This window comes from Cherax quadricarinatus, chromosome 32 (genome assembly GCF_038502225.1).
Source record: "Cherax quadricarinatus isolate ZL_2023a chromosome 32, ASM3850222v1, whole genome shotgun sequence".
In the NCBI taxonomy this organism is placed as follows: domain Eukaryota; kingdom Metazoa; phylum Arthropoda; class Malacostraca; order Decapoda; family Parastacidae; genus Cherax; species Cherax quadricarinatus.
This window is the reverse complement of record NC_091323.1, coordinates 19,740,431-19,759,632: the sequence shown is the minus strand read 5'-3', so window position 1 is coordinate 19,759,632 and position 19,202 is coordinate 19,740,431. Positions and strand designations below refer to the sequence as shown.

General features: G+C 45.1%; 1 protein-coding gene across 2 annotated transcripts in view; it reads left to right on the top strand.

The window, feature by feature from the left end:
• The window catches only part of LOC128690315 (ATP-sensitive inward rectifier potassium channel 12), a 569,607-nt gene that overhangs the window by 43,808 nt on the left and 506,597 nt on the right, over positions 1 to 19,202 (top strand). The window lies entirely within an intron of this gene.

Below are 19,202 nucleotides of genomic sequence, written 5' to 3'. Positions count from 1 at the left end.
TCACACCAACTCCAAGGCTGAGGGACTGATTACCTTGTCCTTTGTATAGAGTTCTACAGTCTTCCCATTATGTCCTTGAATTTGTGTTGATAAAGCAACTGGATGGCTAAACGTCTACAAATAAAGATACCCAGATGTTGCACACGTGTCTAAGTCTATGTAATACATTTGATAAATACATGAAGAGTTTCTGTGTATAGAAGGACACAGCACATACAACAGAAGGACACAGCACATACAACAGAAGGACACAGCACATACAACAGAAGGACACAGCACATACAACAGAAGGACACAGCACATACAACAGAAGGACACAGCACATACAACAGAAGAACACAGCACATACAACAGAAGGACACAGCACATACAACAGAAGGACACAGCACATACAACAGAAGAACACAGCACATACAACAGAAGGACACAGCACATACAACAGAAGGACACAGCACATACAACAGAAGGACACAGCACATACAACAGGACACAGCACATACAACAGAAGGACACAGCACATGCAACAGAAGGACACAGCACATGCAACAGAAGGACACAGCACATACAACAGAAGGACACAGCACATACAACAGAAGGACACAGCACATGCAACAGAAGGACACAGCACATACAACAGGACACAGCACATACAACAGAAGGACACAGCACATACAACAGAAGAACACAGCACATATAACAAAAGGACATAGCACATACAACAGAAGGACACAGCATATACAACAGAAGGACACAGCACATACAACAGAAGGACACAGCACATACAACAGAAGGACACAGCACATACAACAGAAAGACACAGCACATACAACAGAAGGACACAACACATACAACAGAAGGACACAGCACATACAACAGAAGGACACAGCACATACAACAGAAGGACACAGCACATACAACAGAAGAACACAGCACATACAACAGAAGGACACAACACATACAACAGAAGGATACAGCACATACAACAGAAGGACACAGCATATACAACAGAAGAACACAGCACATACAACAGAAGGACACAGCACATACAACAGAAGGACACAGCACATACAACAGAAGGACACATCACATACAACAGAAGGACACAGCACATACAACAAATGGACATAGCACATACAACAGAAGGACACAGCATATACAACAGAAGGACACAGCACATACAACAGAAGGACACAGCAAATACAACAGAAGGACACAGCACACGCAACAGAAGGACACAGCACATACAACAGAAGGACACAGCACATACAACAGAAGAACACAGCACATACAACAAATGGACATAGCACATACAACAGAAGGACACAGCATATACAACAGAAGGACACAGCACATACAACAAATGGACATAGCACATACAACAGAAGGATACAGCATATACAACAGAAGGACACAGCACATACAACAGAAGGACACAGCACATACAACAAATGGACACAGCACATACAACAGAAGGACACAGCATATACAACAGGACACAGCACATACAACAGAAGGACACAGCACATACAACAGAAGGACACAGCACATACAACAGAAAGACACAGCACATACAACAGAAGGACACAGCACACACAACAGAAGGACACAGCACATACAACAGAAGGACACAGCACATACAACAGAAGGACACAGCACATACAACAGAAAGACACAGTACCAAGTTATAACTCTTGTATCACAGTGAGCACCAAGTTATAACTCTTGTATCACAGTGAGCACCAAGTTATAACTCTTGTATCACAGTGAGCACCAAGTTATAACTCTTGTATCACAGTGAGCACCAAGTTATAACTCTTGTATCACAGTGAGCACCAAGTTATAACTCTTGTATAACAGTGAGCACCAAGTTATAACTCTTGTATCACAGTGAGCACCAAGTTATAACTCTTGTATCACAGTGAGCACCAAGTTATAACTCTTGTATCACAGTGAGCACCAAGTTATAACTCTTGTATCACAGTGAGCACCAAGTTATAACTCTTGTATCACAGTGAGCACCAAGTTATAACTCTTGTATCACAGTGAGCACCAAGTTATAACTCTTGTATAACAGTGAGTATCAAGTTACAATTCTTGACTTTTATTATCGTTTCACTGAAACAATGAAACAGACTAGAAATACTCACCCAGAGAAGGACACAGCACTTACAACAGCCATAACGCCCTAGAAAGATGAGAGAGAGAGAGAGAGAGAGAGGTGATTATTATAAGTTAAGAGAGGAGATTGATCTTCATGTTACAGTGGGCTGGAGAGACTGATCTTCATGTTACAGTGGGCTGGAGAGACTCATCTTCATGTTACAGTGGGCTGGAGAGACTCATCTTCATGTTACAGTGGGCTGGAGAGACTCATCTTCATGTTACAGTGGGCTGGAGAGACTCATCTTCATGTTACAGTGGGCTGGAGAGACTCATCTTCATGTTACAGTGGGCTGGAGAGACTCATCTTCATGTTACAGTGGGCTGGAGAGACTCATCTTCATGTTACAGTGGGCTGGAGAGACTCATCTTCATGTTACAGTGGGCTGGAGAGACTCATCTTCATGTTACAGTGGGCTGGAGAGACTCATCTTCATGTTACAGTGGGCTGGAGAGACTCATCTTCATGTTACAGTGGGCTGGAGAGACTCATCTTCATGTTACAGGGGGCTGGAGAGACTCATCTTCATGTTACAGTGGGCTGGAGAGACTCATCTTCATGTTACAGTGGGCTGGAGAGACTCATCTTCATGTTACAGTGGGCTGGAGAGACTCATCTTCATGTTACAGTGGGCTGGAGAGACTCATCTTCATGTTACAGTGGGCTGGAGAGACTCATCTTCCTGTTACAGTGGGCTGGAGAGACTCATCTTCATGTTACAGTGGGCTGGAGAGACTCATCTTCATGTTACAGTGGGCTGGAGAGACTCATCTTCATGTTACAGTGGGCTGGAGAGACTCATCTTCATGTTACAGTGGGCTGGAGAGACTCATCTTCATGTTACAGTGGGCTGGAGAGACTCATCTTCATGTTACAGTGGGCTGGAGAGACTCATCTTCATGTTACAGTGGGCTGGAGTGTCTGCACAAATAGTCACTTGGTTAATACAATTTAAAGCCTATCGACTATACACTAGGGCAGTGGTTCCCAAACTTTTTCAGCTTGTTACCCAATTTAACATGCCACATAAAGCATGTTACCCCTTTCACAAAATGTTGTTATTATTGATATATATGGCTAAACGTGAACGTATACAGCCTCGCATACTCTGCTAATCCTAGCAAAACCATTGAAAACGTAAGAACCACACATACATTATATATAAAATTAATAATAGCTACAAATTCACAGTAACAGTGGGTAAATACTAACTATATACTGCACAGGGCAGTACACATACATACCAGCTTATGTCTACCTCGGCTGATGCTCACAGATAAACTGACAGTGTGAAATAGAGGCAGCCTCAGGAAGTGAGTGACGCGTACTGGACAGGTCGATCTGGGCTACTGAGTGACTTTTGTCCTGAAGCATACTTGTCAAAATACTTTTGGGTTTCCACACACTTAGCTATATATTTCTTCTTTTCTAATACTGTATATTAGTTTTTGATGTTTATTGTTATTTGGTTTAACTTTATTACTTACTTATAATAGGTTTACTTTACAACTTTATATACTAAGACAAAGTTAACAATAATCCTCATACCGGGTACCGCATTGTTTTCTTGATTTTCAGAATTCATAACTTTTTTTCTGTCACCCCTCCATTACCCCCCAAAAATGGTTAAATTACCCCCAGGGGGTAATTTACCCCCAGTTTGGGAACCACTGCACTAGGGTCATTAAGACTGCTCGTAACCTTTACACCACCAGACAAGAACACCTTCATTCCTTCGACAGGGATTGCAGTAAACCTTCAACATATATACGCTGAGAGAAATACACCTCTCAGTGTTCAATAAGGCTGAACAACCACTGTTAAAAAACAGTGAAGTTCCAAGTGATTTAGTGATTTCTCACATTATCAAGGAACTGTCATCATGGGTTAGAGTAATTCATGTATTGTTCCAAATAAGTAGACATGGGTTAGAGTAATTCATGTATTGTTCCAAATAAGTAGACATGGGTTAGAGTAATTCGAGTACCGTACCATACTTGAACTTGCAGATGATTCAAAACATGTTCAGAAGAAAAGAATAAAAACAGTAAGTTTTCAGTTCGGTAGAACTGAAAGCTCTTATTTATGTTGAACACTGATTACTCTAACCCATGATGACAGTTCCTTGATAATGTGAGAAATCACGAAAGCACTCTGAAGTTCACTTTTTCAGTGTTTATTCTGGACCTCTCAATGTATATATCTTGTGGGTAGAGGCGAGATAATTATATTCTTGAGACTTCATACCAGTCATACAACGCCTGGAAAATGGGTAATAATTATACTTGATCTGAGGAAGTGGAGAGTAGGTCAAATTCCTCGGATCAAGAGCCCATCACCAGCATCAAGCCCCATCCCTTGATGGGATTACTAGTGAGTGGCAAAGGAGGGTTGAAACCTTTCTTACTCCTATCTTATGTTGCTGAGACTCGTTAAATTGTCAGTGTGAACGTGGGAGTAAGTTAAAGTGTTTGCAGTGGGTGAAGGCTTCCCCAGGCCACCGACCCCAGCTCAGGTGGGTGAAGGCTTCCCCAGGCCACCGACCCCAGCTCAGGTGGGTGAAGGCTTCCCCAGGCACCGACCCCAGCTCAGGTGGGTGAAGGCTTCCCCAGGCCACCGACCCCAGCTCAGGTGGGTGAAGGCTTCCCCAGGCACCGACCCCAGCTCAGGTGGGTGAAGGCTTCCCCAGGCCACCGACCCCAGCTCAGGTGGGTGAAGGCTTCCCCAGGCACCGACCCCAGCTCAGGTGGGTGAAGGCTTCCCCAGGCACCGACCCCAGCTCAGGTGGGTGAAGGCTTCCCCAGGCCACCGACCCCAGCTCAGGTGGGTGAAGGCTTCCCCAGGCACCGACCCCAGCTCAGGTGGGTGAAGGCTTCCCCAGGCCACCGACCCCAGCTCAGGTGGGTGAAGGCTTCCCCAGGCCACCGACCCCAGCTCAGGTGGGTGAAGGCTTCCCCAGGCCACCGACCCCAGCTCAGGTGGGTGAAGGCTTCCCCAGGCACCGACCCCTGCTCAGGTGGGTGAAGGCTTCCCCAGGCACCGACCCCAGCTCAGGTGAAGCCTCCACGTCTTAAGTCACTGTGAGACCACCCAACAAATTTAACTTACATTATGTTGCATAAAGACTTTTACAAAAAAAAGTGTATCAGGTTAAGTAAAAAAGCCTTTAGCTTGCATGTGCTTTGAGGATTTTTGTCGGCCATCTTTATATCAAAGGTTTAGAATCTATATCCAGATTATTCTAAGGGAAAAATGCATTTAGCTTACGCGCGATCCAAACATTTTCAGTAATATATTTATCAAAAACTTAAGAATCTATTTACTTTATTCGAACGAAAACGCTTTAACTTGTATATGCTTTCGGGAGCTTGCCTCTGATCCTCTTATTAAAGGTTCAGAATCCTTATCCCGATGCTTGAGTGAAAACATTGTCAGCTTACACGTACTTGCGGAGTTTTGTCTCTCATCCTATTGTCAGAGATTCAGAATCTTTATCTCGTTGTATCTGGGAGACAGTGTGGAGTGTAATGCCGTTGTTGGGATTCATTTATCAGTGTTAACTGGGGAAATGTTAAGAATTTACGTAATGAAAAGTGTAATGTTAATTATGTAGAGTCATGTAGTGAGAGTGAACATGAAATTAAGACACATGTGCAACATCTGGGTATCTTTATTGTAGACGTTTCGCCATCCAGTGGCTTTATCAATACAAATTCTAGGACATAACTTGAAGACAGTAGAACTATGTACAGAAGATGAGGTAATCAGTCCCTCAACCTAGGAGTAGGTGCGAAGAGCACCATAGTCGTGGAGATTCTGAAGCAGAAGAAAGGAGCCTGGCGCTTATATAGTAACGTCAGGTGTAGCAGACGAGGGCATATTCACTGGTAGGCGGGATTCCCCAGTGGAAGTAGGTCCTTCCCAAAGAGGTGGGTTAGTTGTAGTAGTAGTTGTCGTAGTCGTGAAGGTTATGTACATGTCCTCAGAATCAAGATTCCATGGTGAACATCATGATGGAGATGTCATGTGTTTGAACCAGTTGATAGAGACGTCAGTTGCTTAAATATGTGACTTACATTAACCAACATGAAATAACTGGCAACAATAACGTAATTTACATATTAACTGACATTAATGTTAATCTTTTTCACGTTTTGTGTTCCAGGGCAAACTATTCCTTTCTGTCAGAAAGTTTTCCAATTCGCATTAACACTGACCTCTGTAGCAGGGTCAGACGTGAATGGGAAGTGGTCAGACCGGCCTAGCATGGGCCAATAGGCCTCTTGAAATGCTTATATGCAACCAGCTCCCTATACTCCGTATCCTTTCCATTGACAAAAATTAAGAATCTTCCCTTTCTCTACTCTCATTTTCTTCCTCTCTAGGTAGAGAGCCTTCTGCTTTTCTCTCCTTGCCTCATGTACTTAAATAATACAAGATAGTTTTTATCTACTATAGAAAGAAGTACATAGCTCTTAATAGACAACCTCAGTGTAGACTTCAAACTCCTCTGATATCTGTCTTTCCCGTGTACTTCTCACCCTCCTCTTCCTCCTTTTTCTCCTCTTCCTCTTCCTCCTCCTCCTCCTCCTCCCACTTTTCCTGCCTCATCACCAGGTTTCTCACATTTCCTCTTCACACAGTGACTTTCTCAGGCATGTGTTGACACGTGTCTTCAGAAGACCTCAGGAAGATCCCCTCCTGTTCATCCATGCCCACGTGTCCGCCACCCCGTGTTGGACATGCAGCTAATATGAGGGTCATTATGATGAAAGGGGAGAGGCCCTCGCCGTGAGGGAGAAGAGAGATGGAAGGGAGTGATGAGGGATGGTGTTGGATTACTTGAAGTTCATTATCCCTTACCCTTGTCTCTTCCTCTTACCCGTCTCCCTCCCTCCTTCTCTCCCTCCTTCCCTCCCTCCCTCCCTCCCTCCCTCCCACCCTCCTTCCCTATCTCCCTCCCTCCCTCGCTCCCTCCCTCCCTCCCTCCCTCCTTCCCTACATCCCTCCCTCCCTCCCTCCCTCCCTCCCTCCTTCCTTATCTCCCTCCCTCCCTCGCCTTTCTATAGGACTTATATGCAATTATATTAAGTTTTATAACCTGCCAAGCACGTCAAGAAATTAGAGAAAGTACAAAGGTTTGCAACAAGGATTCTTCCGGAGCTCAGGGATATGTCCTACGAAGAAAGGTTGATGGAAATCGGCCTGACGACACTGGAGGACAGGAGGGTCAGGGGAGACATGATAACGACATACAAAATACTGCGTGGAATAGATAAGGTAGACAGAGACAGGAAGTTCCAGAGAGGGGACACAGAAACGAGTGGTCACAATTGGAAGCTGAAGACTCAGACGAGTCACAGGGATGTTAGGAAGTATTTCTTCAGTCATAGAGTCGTCAGGAAGTGGAATAGCCTAGTAAGTGATGTAGTGGAGGCAGGAACCATACATAGTTTTAAGACGAGATATGATAAAGCTCATGGAGCAGAGAGAGAGGGGACCTACTAGCGGTCAGTGAAGAGTCGGGGCCAGGAGCTGAGAATCGACCCCTGCAACCACAAATAGGGGAGTACACACACACAAACACACACACACACACACACACACACATATATATATATATATATATATATATATATATATATATATATATATATATATATAGCAAATAATCACAGAGAAGTCATTAATAAACATCAATTAAACCACAAGAGAAGATTAAATTTATATATACATATGTATGTATATGTTCGTGTACGTGTTTACACACAGAGTTGCAATTGCAAGGGTCGAGATTTTGCTCCTGGCCCCGTTGGTAGGCTACGTTGATTGGCATTACTGACTTTTGGCCTCTTAGGCTTTATCATATCCACTCTTGAAGCTGTGTATTGAGTCTGTCTCAACCACTCTCATCTAAAATCGTTCTACCTTGAAACTAAAGAAATACTTCCTTACATCCTTATGATTCATCTGTGCCTTATTATGTCTTTTCTTTTCCATCTGTCCTCTAAAGTCGTCAGACTTAGTTCCTTCATCCTCCTCTCAGTTCTGGTACTAACCTGGTTGCAAACCTTTGGACCTTTTCGAGTTTCTTCAGGTACCTGAGCAGGTGTAGGCTTCATGGTCTGATCTACATACTCAGTGACTTGGATTACAAGTGTTCTGTATAACATTCTGAGGGATTCGTTTTTTCGAGTTCCTGAATATTATTCTGAGGTTTGTTAATCTTGCATGTGCCACTAAAATTGCATGTTTTATGTGCAATTCTGGTAGTATGTTTGGTGTTATATACACCCCAGGTCACTTTCACTCTCTGATATTTACAGCTTTTCTCCTCCCATACTGTACTCAGTGTCCAGTCTGCTCTCTCTCTGGTAAGTTAGATAAGGATCGTCATGAAACAGGACAAGTGCTTCCTGACGCGGGTGTTACTAATATGATGGCTCACAGTTCGAGCTTTTGGTCATCTAACTGAGCCCTTCCACTGGCTTACCGGGCCACCCCCTTTAAAATTATAGTTATGATTATAACAATTAGATTGCTGCTACCAGGTGATGGACTCTTCTGCCATCTTCTCCAACGCACACGACCTTGCATTTATTCAGAATTAACTCGAGAAGCCACTTGTTTGACCACATCTGCAGTCTGTTGAGGTCTCTCTGGAGTTTATCACTATCCTCTCTTGTTCTTATTATTCTCATTAATTTTACAGCTTCAGAAAATAGTGACACAGGACTCGCTCCCCTCTGGTAGGTCATTCACGTATATTAGGAACAGTGGGGGTCCCAATACTGATTCCTGAAGAACTCCCCTCGTTATTCTCTCCGGTTCAGATGTTTTTTTCCTTACTGTTACTCTTTGCCTTCTCTCATTTAGATACACCTTGACACTTGAACACTCCGTCTTTTAAGCCTGCTTGTTATAATTTTTGTACTACCTCTGGTAGGGTACTGTATCAACTTCTTTTCTATAATCCAGGAAATTTCAGTCTACCAAACACTGTCTTTCTTGTTTATTTTTTCTTTGCTATTAGGTCACATAGGTGTTTTGTTCCTGCTGTCAGCACTCTTGAAGCTGTGTTATGTTTGTTACAAGCAGCTCAGGAAGTAGTTTGATCACTGCTTCTTTCAGTGTGTTGATATTCTACAATACTTGGTTGTCTGTTATGACTACAGCGCCTTCTGGTGATTCACCACTTTATTCAGAGTTCATTGAATCTTTTACTAAGCTCTTTACGTACTTCTGTCATTCTCTGTCAGCATCTCATTCTCTTCCTCCATATCACCTGGTCCTTCACAGTCGTGTATTTTTTATGTGACTGGAGTAATTTTGGTTCACTTTTGGATTTTGTTGTTATAATATTTTCAAACAGTCTCTCAGCTTCTCTCCTTATGCTTTGATATTGGTTTTTAGCTCTCCTGTGTCTCTCGCTTTTATGCGCTATATTTTTTTTCAAGTCCTCATGCTCCTTCCCTTGGTCTCTCTGCTTTCTTTTGTAGTCACCTATGTGTGGTTGCAGGGGTCGAGTCACAGCTCCTAGCCCCGCCTCTTCTCTGGGTGCTACTATGTCCACTTTCTCCTTGCTCCAAGAGCCGTGTGTATATATATATATATATATGTGTGTGTGTGCGTATGTGTTTGTGTGTGAATTTCCCAGACTATATTAACAAATGTTTACGTATCGGACATACCGTATTTTGCGGTTTATTAGACGCATTTTTTTCCCAAAAATGTCTCCAAAAACCACCCTGCGTCCTATAAACTGAAGGTCAGTGACGGGAGCTGTAAGTCTGGGGTGTGGGGTGGGCTGTAGCTCTCCCAGTTACGTCCGATGCCGAGCCATTGAAACTAAAACAAGTCTTATAAGCCGAGAAATACTTTTTATATATTTTTACCCCCCCCCCCCTCTCTCTCTCTCTCTCTCTCTCTCTCTCTCTCTCTCTCTCTCTCTCTCTCTCTCTCTCTCTCTGTCTCTCTCTCGCTCGGGAGACTGGATCAAGCAGACAGGAACTTGGAAGGTCAGTGCCTCAGGTAGATACTCAGACAAGAAACTAATAATTTAACCAATCAAGTCAATCCACCGTTAAGCCAATCATCCGGTGAACCAGTGAAGTCAATTAGTCTGCAAGAAACCAGCCAATCAGACAACCAATCAGGTCGGTTAAGCAGTACGTGAGCCAGACAGTCACTGAGTGCGGCTATCAACCTTGACGGACCTAACAACCATCTCCTGGGTTCATTACCCTTGCTGCATCACCCGTATGTGAACCCTTGCTGCGTCACCCGTATGTGAACCCCTGCTGCGTCACTGGTTCTTGAACCCCAGCTCATTCGGTTCTAGTTCGATTGGATCATCGGCTGAAGAAGATAATTCTCTGTAGGTGAAGACATCTGTCTGCAGGTTCGGGACATTTATTAATTAAACGAAATGTTTCGCCACGAGGAGTTTCTTCAGTCCCATTAAAGGCACTGTTTCGCCACTAGTGTCTTCAGTCTTGTTAAGGGAAGTGTTTTGGCCACGAGGAGGTTCGTCAGTCTTAAATTATCATATTACTCACAACCACAATATTTCAGCTGATTAATTAACATCGTCTTCCCAGCCATCGTTACCATTAACATTAGTCGTTATTACGCACAATATCATCACCTGTGTCAATTAAAATTCTTTTGGTGGTCATTATCAGGATTATTAATATTATTATTATTATTATTATTATTATTATTATTATTATTATTATTGAAGTGGCAGATTAATGTAAAGGTTTTAGGAGTGATGATATACCGTTCAGGTATGACAACATTGTCGCTGTCACAAACACAAGGAAACTGATTGGCTGGATAACTAGACCCTTCAGAACATTATTGTAATTATTATAATTATAAGAAAGCGCTAAACCCTTAGGATTATACAGCACCTTGGGGGGGAATGGAAGATATTCAGGCTTAATTCAGGGAACTGGAGCACAGATCCAATTCCCTAGATCAAGAGCCCCTCATCAGCGTCAAAGAACTTCCCTTGAGTGAACCTTCAGAACAAGAAATACCAAGCTGTTGATGGTACTCTTAAAGTCGCTTATTTTCTCTAGACTGGAATATTGCTATGTTTTGTCACTTCTAAGGCAGGCGAAATCGCATTTCTGGATTATGTAGAGGAACTTCACTGATCGTATGAATTTAGTTAAGCACCTAAATTATTGGTAACGTTTGGAGTTCCTCAGATTATACTCCAGGGAACTTAGGCCAGAAACATATATCATATTTAACACTTGGAAAATTCTGGAGGGATTGATCCCAGATATGCACACCGAAATTACTCCTTACAAAATCAATACTTTTCAACACTCTTTCACAAAGGGAATCACCAACGGACTCCTGGCTGTCTTCATGAGGAAACGTGATACAGTTCACACACTCACTGTGTTGACGTTCACACACACACTGTGTTGATGTTCACACACTCACTGTGTTGACGTTCACACACTGTGTTGACGTTCACACACTCACTGTGTTGACGTTCACACACACACTGTGTTGACGTTCACACACTCACTGTGTTGATGTTCACACACTGTGTTGATGTTCACACACTCACTGTGTTGATGTTCACACACTGTGTTGACGTTCACACACTCACTGTGTTGATGTTCACACACTGTGTTGATGTTCACACACTCACTGTGTTGATGTTCACACACTGTGTTGATGTTCACACACTTACTGTGTTGACGTTCACACACTGTGTTGACGTTCACACACTCACTGTGTTGACGTTCACACACTGTGTTGATGTTCACACACTGTGTTGATGTTCACACACACACTGTGTTGACGTTCACACACTCACTGTGTTGACGTTCACACACTCACTGTGTTGATGTTCACACACACACTGTGTTGATGTTCACACACTCACTGTGTTGACGTTCACACACTGTGTTGACGTTCACACACTCACTGTGTTGATGTTCACACACTGTGTTGATGTTCACACACTCACTGTGTTGATGTTCACACGCTCACTGTGTCGACGTTCACACACTCACTGTGTTGACGTTCACACACTTACTGTGTTGATGTTCACACACTTACTGTGTTGATGTTCACACACTCACTGTGTTGATGTTCACACACTCACTGTGTTGATGTTCACACACTGTGTTGACGTTCACACACTGTGTTGATGTTCACACACTCACTGTGTTGACGTTCACACACTTACTGTGTTGATGTTCACACACTTACTGTGTTGATGTTCACACACTCACTGTGTTGACGTTCACACACTTACTGTGTTGATGTTCACACACTTACTGTGTTGATGTTCACACACTCACTGTGTTGATGTTCACACACTCACTGTGTTGACGTTCACACACTTACTGTGTTGATGTTCACACACTTACTGTGTTGATGTTCACACACTCACTGTGTTGATGTTCACACACTCACTGTGTTGACGTTCACACACTGTGTTGATGTTCACACACTGTGTTGACGTTCACACACTCACTGTGTTGATGTTCACACACTGTGTTGACGTTCACACACTGTGTTGATGTTCACACACTCACTGTGTTGACGTTCACACACTGTGTTGACGTTCACACACTCACTGTGTTGACGTTCACACACTCACTGTGTTGACGTTCACACACTTACTGTGTTGATGTTCACACACTGTGTTGATGTTCACACACTGTGTTGACGTTCACACACTGTGTTGATGTTCACACACTCACTGTGTTGACGTTCACACACTCACTGTGTTGACGTTCACACACTCACTGTGTTGATGTTCACACACTGTGTTGATGTTCACACACTCACTGTGTTGATGTTCACACACTGTGTTGATGTTCACACACTGTGTTGATGTTCACACACTGTGTTGACGTTCACACACTCACTGTGTTGATGTTCACACACTGTGTTGATGTTCACACACTGTGTTGACGTTCACACACTGTGTTGATGTTCACACACTCACTGTGTTGACGTTCACACACTTACTGTGTTGATGTTCACACACTGTGTTGACGTTCACACACTGTGTTGATGTTCACACACTGTGTTGACGTTCACACACTGTGTTGATGTTCACACACTGTGTTGATGTTCACACACTCACTGTGTTGACGTTCACACACTGTGTTGATGTTCACACACTCACTGTGTTGACGTTCACACACTGTGTTGACGTTCACACCCTCACTGTGTTGACGTTCACACACTTACTGTGTTGATGTTAACACACTGTGTTGATGTTCACACACTGTGTTGATGTTCACACACTCACTGTGTTGATGTTCACACACTGTGTTGACGTTCACACACTCACTGTGTTGACGTTCACACACTGTGTTGATGTTCACACACTGTGTTGACGTTCACACACTGTGTTGACGTTCACACACTGTGTTGATGTTCACACACTGTGTTGACGTTCACACACTGTGTTGACGTTCACACACTCACTGTGTTGATGTTCACACACTCACTGTGTTGACGTTCACACACTCACTGTGTTGACGTTCACACACTCACTGTGTTGACGTTCACACACTCACTGTGTTGACGTTCACACACTTACTGTGTTGATGTTCACACACTGTGTTGACGTTCACACACTCACTGTGTTGATGTTCACACACTGTGTTGATGTTCACACACTCACTGTGTTGATGTTCACACACTGTGTTGATGTTCACACACTCACTGTGTTGATGTTCACACACTGTGTTGACGTTCACACACTCACTGTGTTGATGTTCACACACTGTGTTGATGTTCACACACTGTGTTGATGTTCACACACTCACTGTGTTGATGTTCACACACTGTGTTGACGTTCACACACTTACTGTGTTGATGTTCACACACTGTGTTGACGTTCACACACTGTGTTGATGTTCACACACTCACTGTGTTGACGTTCACACACTCACTGTGTTGACGTTCACACACTCACTCTGTTGACGTTCACACACTCACTGTGTTGACGTTCACACACTTACTGTGTTGATGTTCACACACTGTGTTGACGTTCACACACTCACTGTGTTGATGTTCACACACTGTGTTGATGTTCACACACTCACTGTGTTGATGTTCACACACTGTGTTGATGTTCACACACTCACTGTGTTGATGTTCACACACTGTGTTGACGTTCACACACTCACTGTGTTGATGTTCACACACTGTGTTGATGTTCACACACTGTGTTGATGTTCACACACTCACTGTGTTGATGTTCACACACTGTGTTGACGTTCACACACTTACTGTGTTGATGTTCACACACTGTGTTGACGTTCACACACTGTGTTGATGTTCAAACGCTCACTGTGTTGACGTTCACACACTGTGTTGATGTTCACACACTCACTGTGTTGACGTTCACACACTCACTGTGTTGACGTTCACACACTTACTGTGTTGATGTTCACACACTGTGTTGACGTTCACACACTGTGTTGATGTTCACACACTGTGTTGACGTTCACACACTGTGTTGATGTTCACACACTCACTGTGTTGACGTTCACACACTGTGTTGATGTTCACACACTCACTGTGTTGATGTTCACACACTGTGTTGATGTTCACACACTGTGTTGATGTTCACACACTCACTGTGTTGACGTTCACACACTTACTGTGTTGACGTTCACACACTGTGTTGATGTTCACACACTGTGTTGACGTTCACACACTGTGTTGATGTTCACACACTGTGTTGACGTTCACTCACTGTGTTGACGTTCACACACTGTGTTGATGTTCACACACTCACTGTGTTGACGTTCACACACTGTGTTGATGTTCACACACTCACTGTGTTGACGTTCACACACTTACTGTGTTGACGTTCACACACTGTGTTGATGTTCACACACTCACTGTGTTGACGTTCACACACTTACTGTGTTGACGTTCACACACTGTGTTGACGTTCACACACTCACTGTGTTGACGTTCACACACTGTGTTGACGTTCACACACTGTGTTGATGTTCACACACTGTGTTGACGTTCACACACTGTGTTGATGTTCACACACTGTGTTGACGTTCACACACTGTGTTGACGTTCACACACTGTGTTGACGTTCACACACTGTGTTGACGTTCACACACTCACTGTGTTGACGTTCACACACTCACTGTGTTGACGTTCACACACTCACTGTGTTGACGTTCACACACTCACTGTGTTGACGTTCACACACTCACTGTGTTGACGTTCACACACTCACTGTGTTGACGTTCACACACTCACTGTGTTGACGTTCACACACTGTGTTGATGTTCACACACTCACTGTGTTGACGTTCACACACTCACTGTGTTGACGTTCACACACTCACTGTGTTGACGTTCACACACTCACTGTGTTGACGTTCACACACTCACTGTGTTGACGTTCACACACTGTGTTGACGTTCACACACTCACTGTGTTGACGTTCACACACTGTGTTGATGTTCACACACTGTGTTGACGTTCACACACTGTGTTGACGTTCACACACTGTGTTGACGTTCACACACTGTGTTGACGTTCACACACTCACTGTGTTGACGTTCACACACTCACTGTGTTGACGTTCACACACTCACTGTGTTGACGTTCACACACTCACTGTGTTGACGTTCACACACTCACTGTGTTGACGTTCACACACTCACTGTGTTGATGTTCACACACTCACTGTGTTGATGTTCACACACTGTGTTGATGTTCACACACTTACTGTGTTGACGTTCACACACTCACTGTGTTGATGTTCACACACTGTGTTGATGTTCACACACTTACTGTGTTGACGTTCACACACTCACTGTGTTGACGTTCACACACTTACTGTGTTGACGTTCACACACTCACTGTGTTGATGTTCACACACTCACTGTGTTGACGTTCACACACTTACTGTGTTGACGTTCACACACTCACTGTGTTGACGTTCACACACTCACTGTGTTGATGTTCACACACTCACTGTGTTGACGTTCACACACTTACTGTGTTGACGTTCACACACTTACTGTGTTGACGTTCACACACTCACTGTGTTGATGTTCACACACTGTGTTGATGTTCACACACTCACTGTGTTGACGTTCACACACTTACTGTGTTGACGTTCACACACTCACTGTGTTGACGTTCACACACTCACTGTGTTGACGTTCACACACTCACTGTGTTGACGTTCACACACTCACTGTGTTGACGTTCACACACTCACTGTGTTGACGTTCACACACTGTGTTGACGTTCACACACTCACTGTGTTGACGTTCACACACTTACTGTGTTGACGTTCACACACTCACTGTGTTGACGTTCACACACTCACTGTGTTGACGTTCACACACTCACTGTGTTGACGTTCACACACTCACTGTGTTGACGTTCACACACTGTGTTGACGTTCACACACTTACTGTGTTCACGTTCACACACTCACTGTGTTGACGTTCACACACTCACTGTGTTGACGTTCACACACTGTGTTGACGTTCACACACTGTGTTGACGTTCACACACTGTGTTGACGTTCACACACTGTGTTGATGTTCACACACTCACTGTGTTGACGTTCACACACTGTGTTGACGTTCACACACTGTGTTGACGTTCACACACTGTGTTGACGTTCACACACTGTGTTGATGTTCACACACTCACTGTGTTGACGTTCACACACTCACTGTGTTGACGTTCACACACTGTGTTGACGTTCACACACTCACTATGTTGACGTTCACACACTGTGTTGATGTTCACACACTCACTGTGTTGACGTTCACACACTCACTGTGTTGACGTTCACACACTATGTTGACGTTCACACACTCACCATCAATAAAGACCCCCCTCCCTCCCCCCACACTCACCATCAATAAAAAACCCCCTCCCTCCCCCCACACTCACCATCAATAAAGACCCCCCTCCCTCCCCCCACACTCACCATCAATAAAGACCCCCTCCCTCCAACCACACTCGCCATCAATAAAGACCCCCCTCCCTCCCCCCACACTCACCATCAATAAAGACCCCCCACACTCACCATCAATAAAAAACCCCCTCCCTCCCCCACACTCACCATCAATAAAGACCCCCTCCCTCCCCCCACACTCACCATCAATAAAGACCCCCTCCCTCCCCCCACACACACCATCAATAAAGACCCCCTCCCTCCCCCCACACTCACCATCAATAAAGACCCCCCTCCCTCCCCCCACACTCACCATCAATAAAGACCCCCCTCCCTCCCCCCACACTCACCATCAATAAAGACCCCCTCCCTCCCCCACACTCACCATCAATAAAGACCCCCTCCCTCCCCCCACACTCACCATCAATAAAGACCCCCTCCCTCCCCCCACACTCACCATCAATAAAGACCCCCTCCCTCCCCCCACACTCACCATCAATAAAGACCCCCTCCCTCCCCCCACACTCACCATCAATAAAGACCCCCTCCCTCCCCCCACACTCACCATCAATAAAGACCCCCTCCCTCCCCCCACACTCACCATCAATAAAGACCCCCTCCCTCCCCCCACACTCACCATCAATAAAGACCCCCCTCCCTCCCCCCACACTCACCATCAATAAAGACCCCCCTCCCTCCCCCACACTCACCATCAATAAAGACCCCCCGCCCGCCCCCCACACTCACCATCAATAAAGACCCCCCTCCCTCCCCCCCACTCACCATCAATAAAGACCCCCCTCCCTCCCCCCACACTCGCCATCAATAAAGACCCCCCTCCCTCCCCCCACACTCACCATCAATAAAGACCCCCTCCCTCCCCCCACACTCACCATCAATAAAGACCCCCCTCCCTCCCCCCACACTCACCATCAATAAAGACCCCCCTCCCTCCCCCACACTCACCATCAATAAAGACCCCCCTCCCTCCCCCACACTCACCATCAATAAAGACCCCCTCCCTCCCCCCACACTCACCATCAATAAAGACCCCCTCCCTCCCCCCACACTCACCATCAATAAAGACCCCCTCCCTCCCCCCACACTCACCATCAATAAAGACCCCCTCCCTCCCCCCACACTCACCATCAATAAAGACCCCCTCCCTCCCCCACACTCACCATCAATAAAGACCCCCCTCCCTCCCCCCACACTCACCATCAATAAAGACCCCCCTCCCTCCCCCCACACTCACCATCAATAAAGACCCCCTCCCTCCCCCCACACTCACCATCAATAAAGACCCCCTCCCTCCCCCCACACTCACCATCAATAAAGACCCCCTCCCTCCCCCACACTCACCATCAATAAAGACCCCCTCCCTCCCCCCACCCTCACCATCAATAAAGACCCCCCTCCCTCCCCCACACTCACCATCAATAAAGACCCCCCTCCCTCCCCCCACACTCACCATCAATAAAGACCCCCCTCCCTCCCCCACACTCACCATCAATAAAGACCCCCCTCCCTCCCCCCACACTCACCATCAATAAAGACCCCCTCCCTCCCCCCACACTCACCATCAATAAAGACCCCCTCCCTCCCCCACACTCACCATCAATAAAGACCCCCTCCCTCCCCCCACACTCACCATCAATAAAGACCCCCCTCCCTCCCCCCACACTCACCATCAATAAAGACCCCCCCTCCCTCCCGCACACTCACCATCAATAAAGACCCCCCTCCCTCCCCCCACACTCACCATCAATAAAGACCCCCTCCCTCCCCCCACACTCACCATCAATAAAGACCCCCCTCCCTCCCCCCAGCTGCTGCTCACTTGTCCTCCTCATCAACTTGTACACAATTAACATAATATTTTTGTTCAGTTGGTACAATTTTCTCCTTGATGGATCTAGAGCTTTAAAGTATTGTTTTTTTAGCTCCCACTCTTGTTTTTTATCACTAGATGTGATTCTTAAATCTGAAGGTATGTAGAACAGCTTAGTCGATCCTCATTTGTTTCATTGTTTACGACTAGAAGAATTTGGGTGTTCCCTTTCGTAATGTGCCAATCTCTGAGACTTATTTGTGG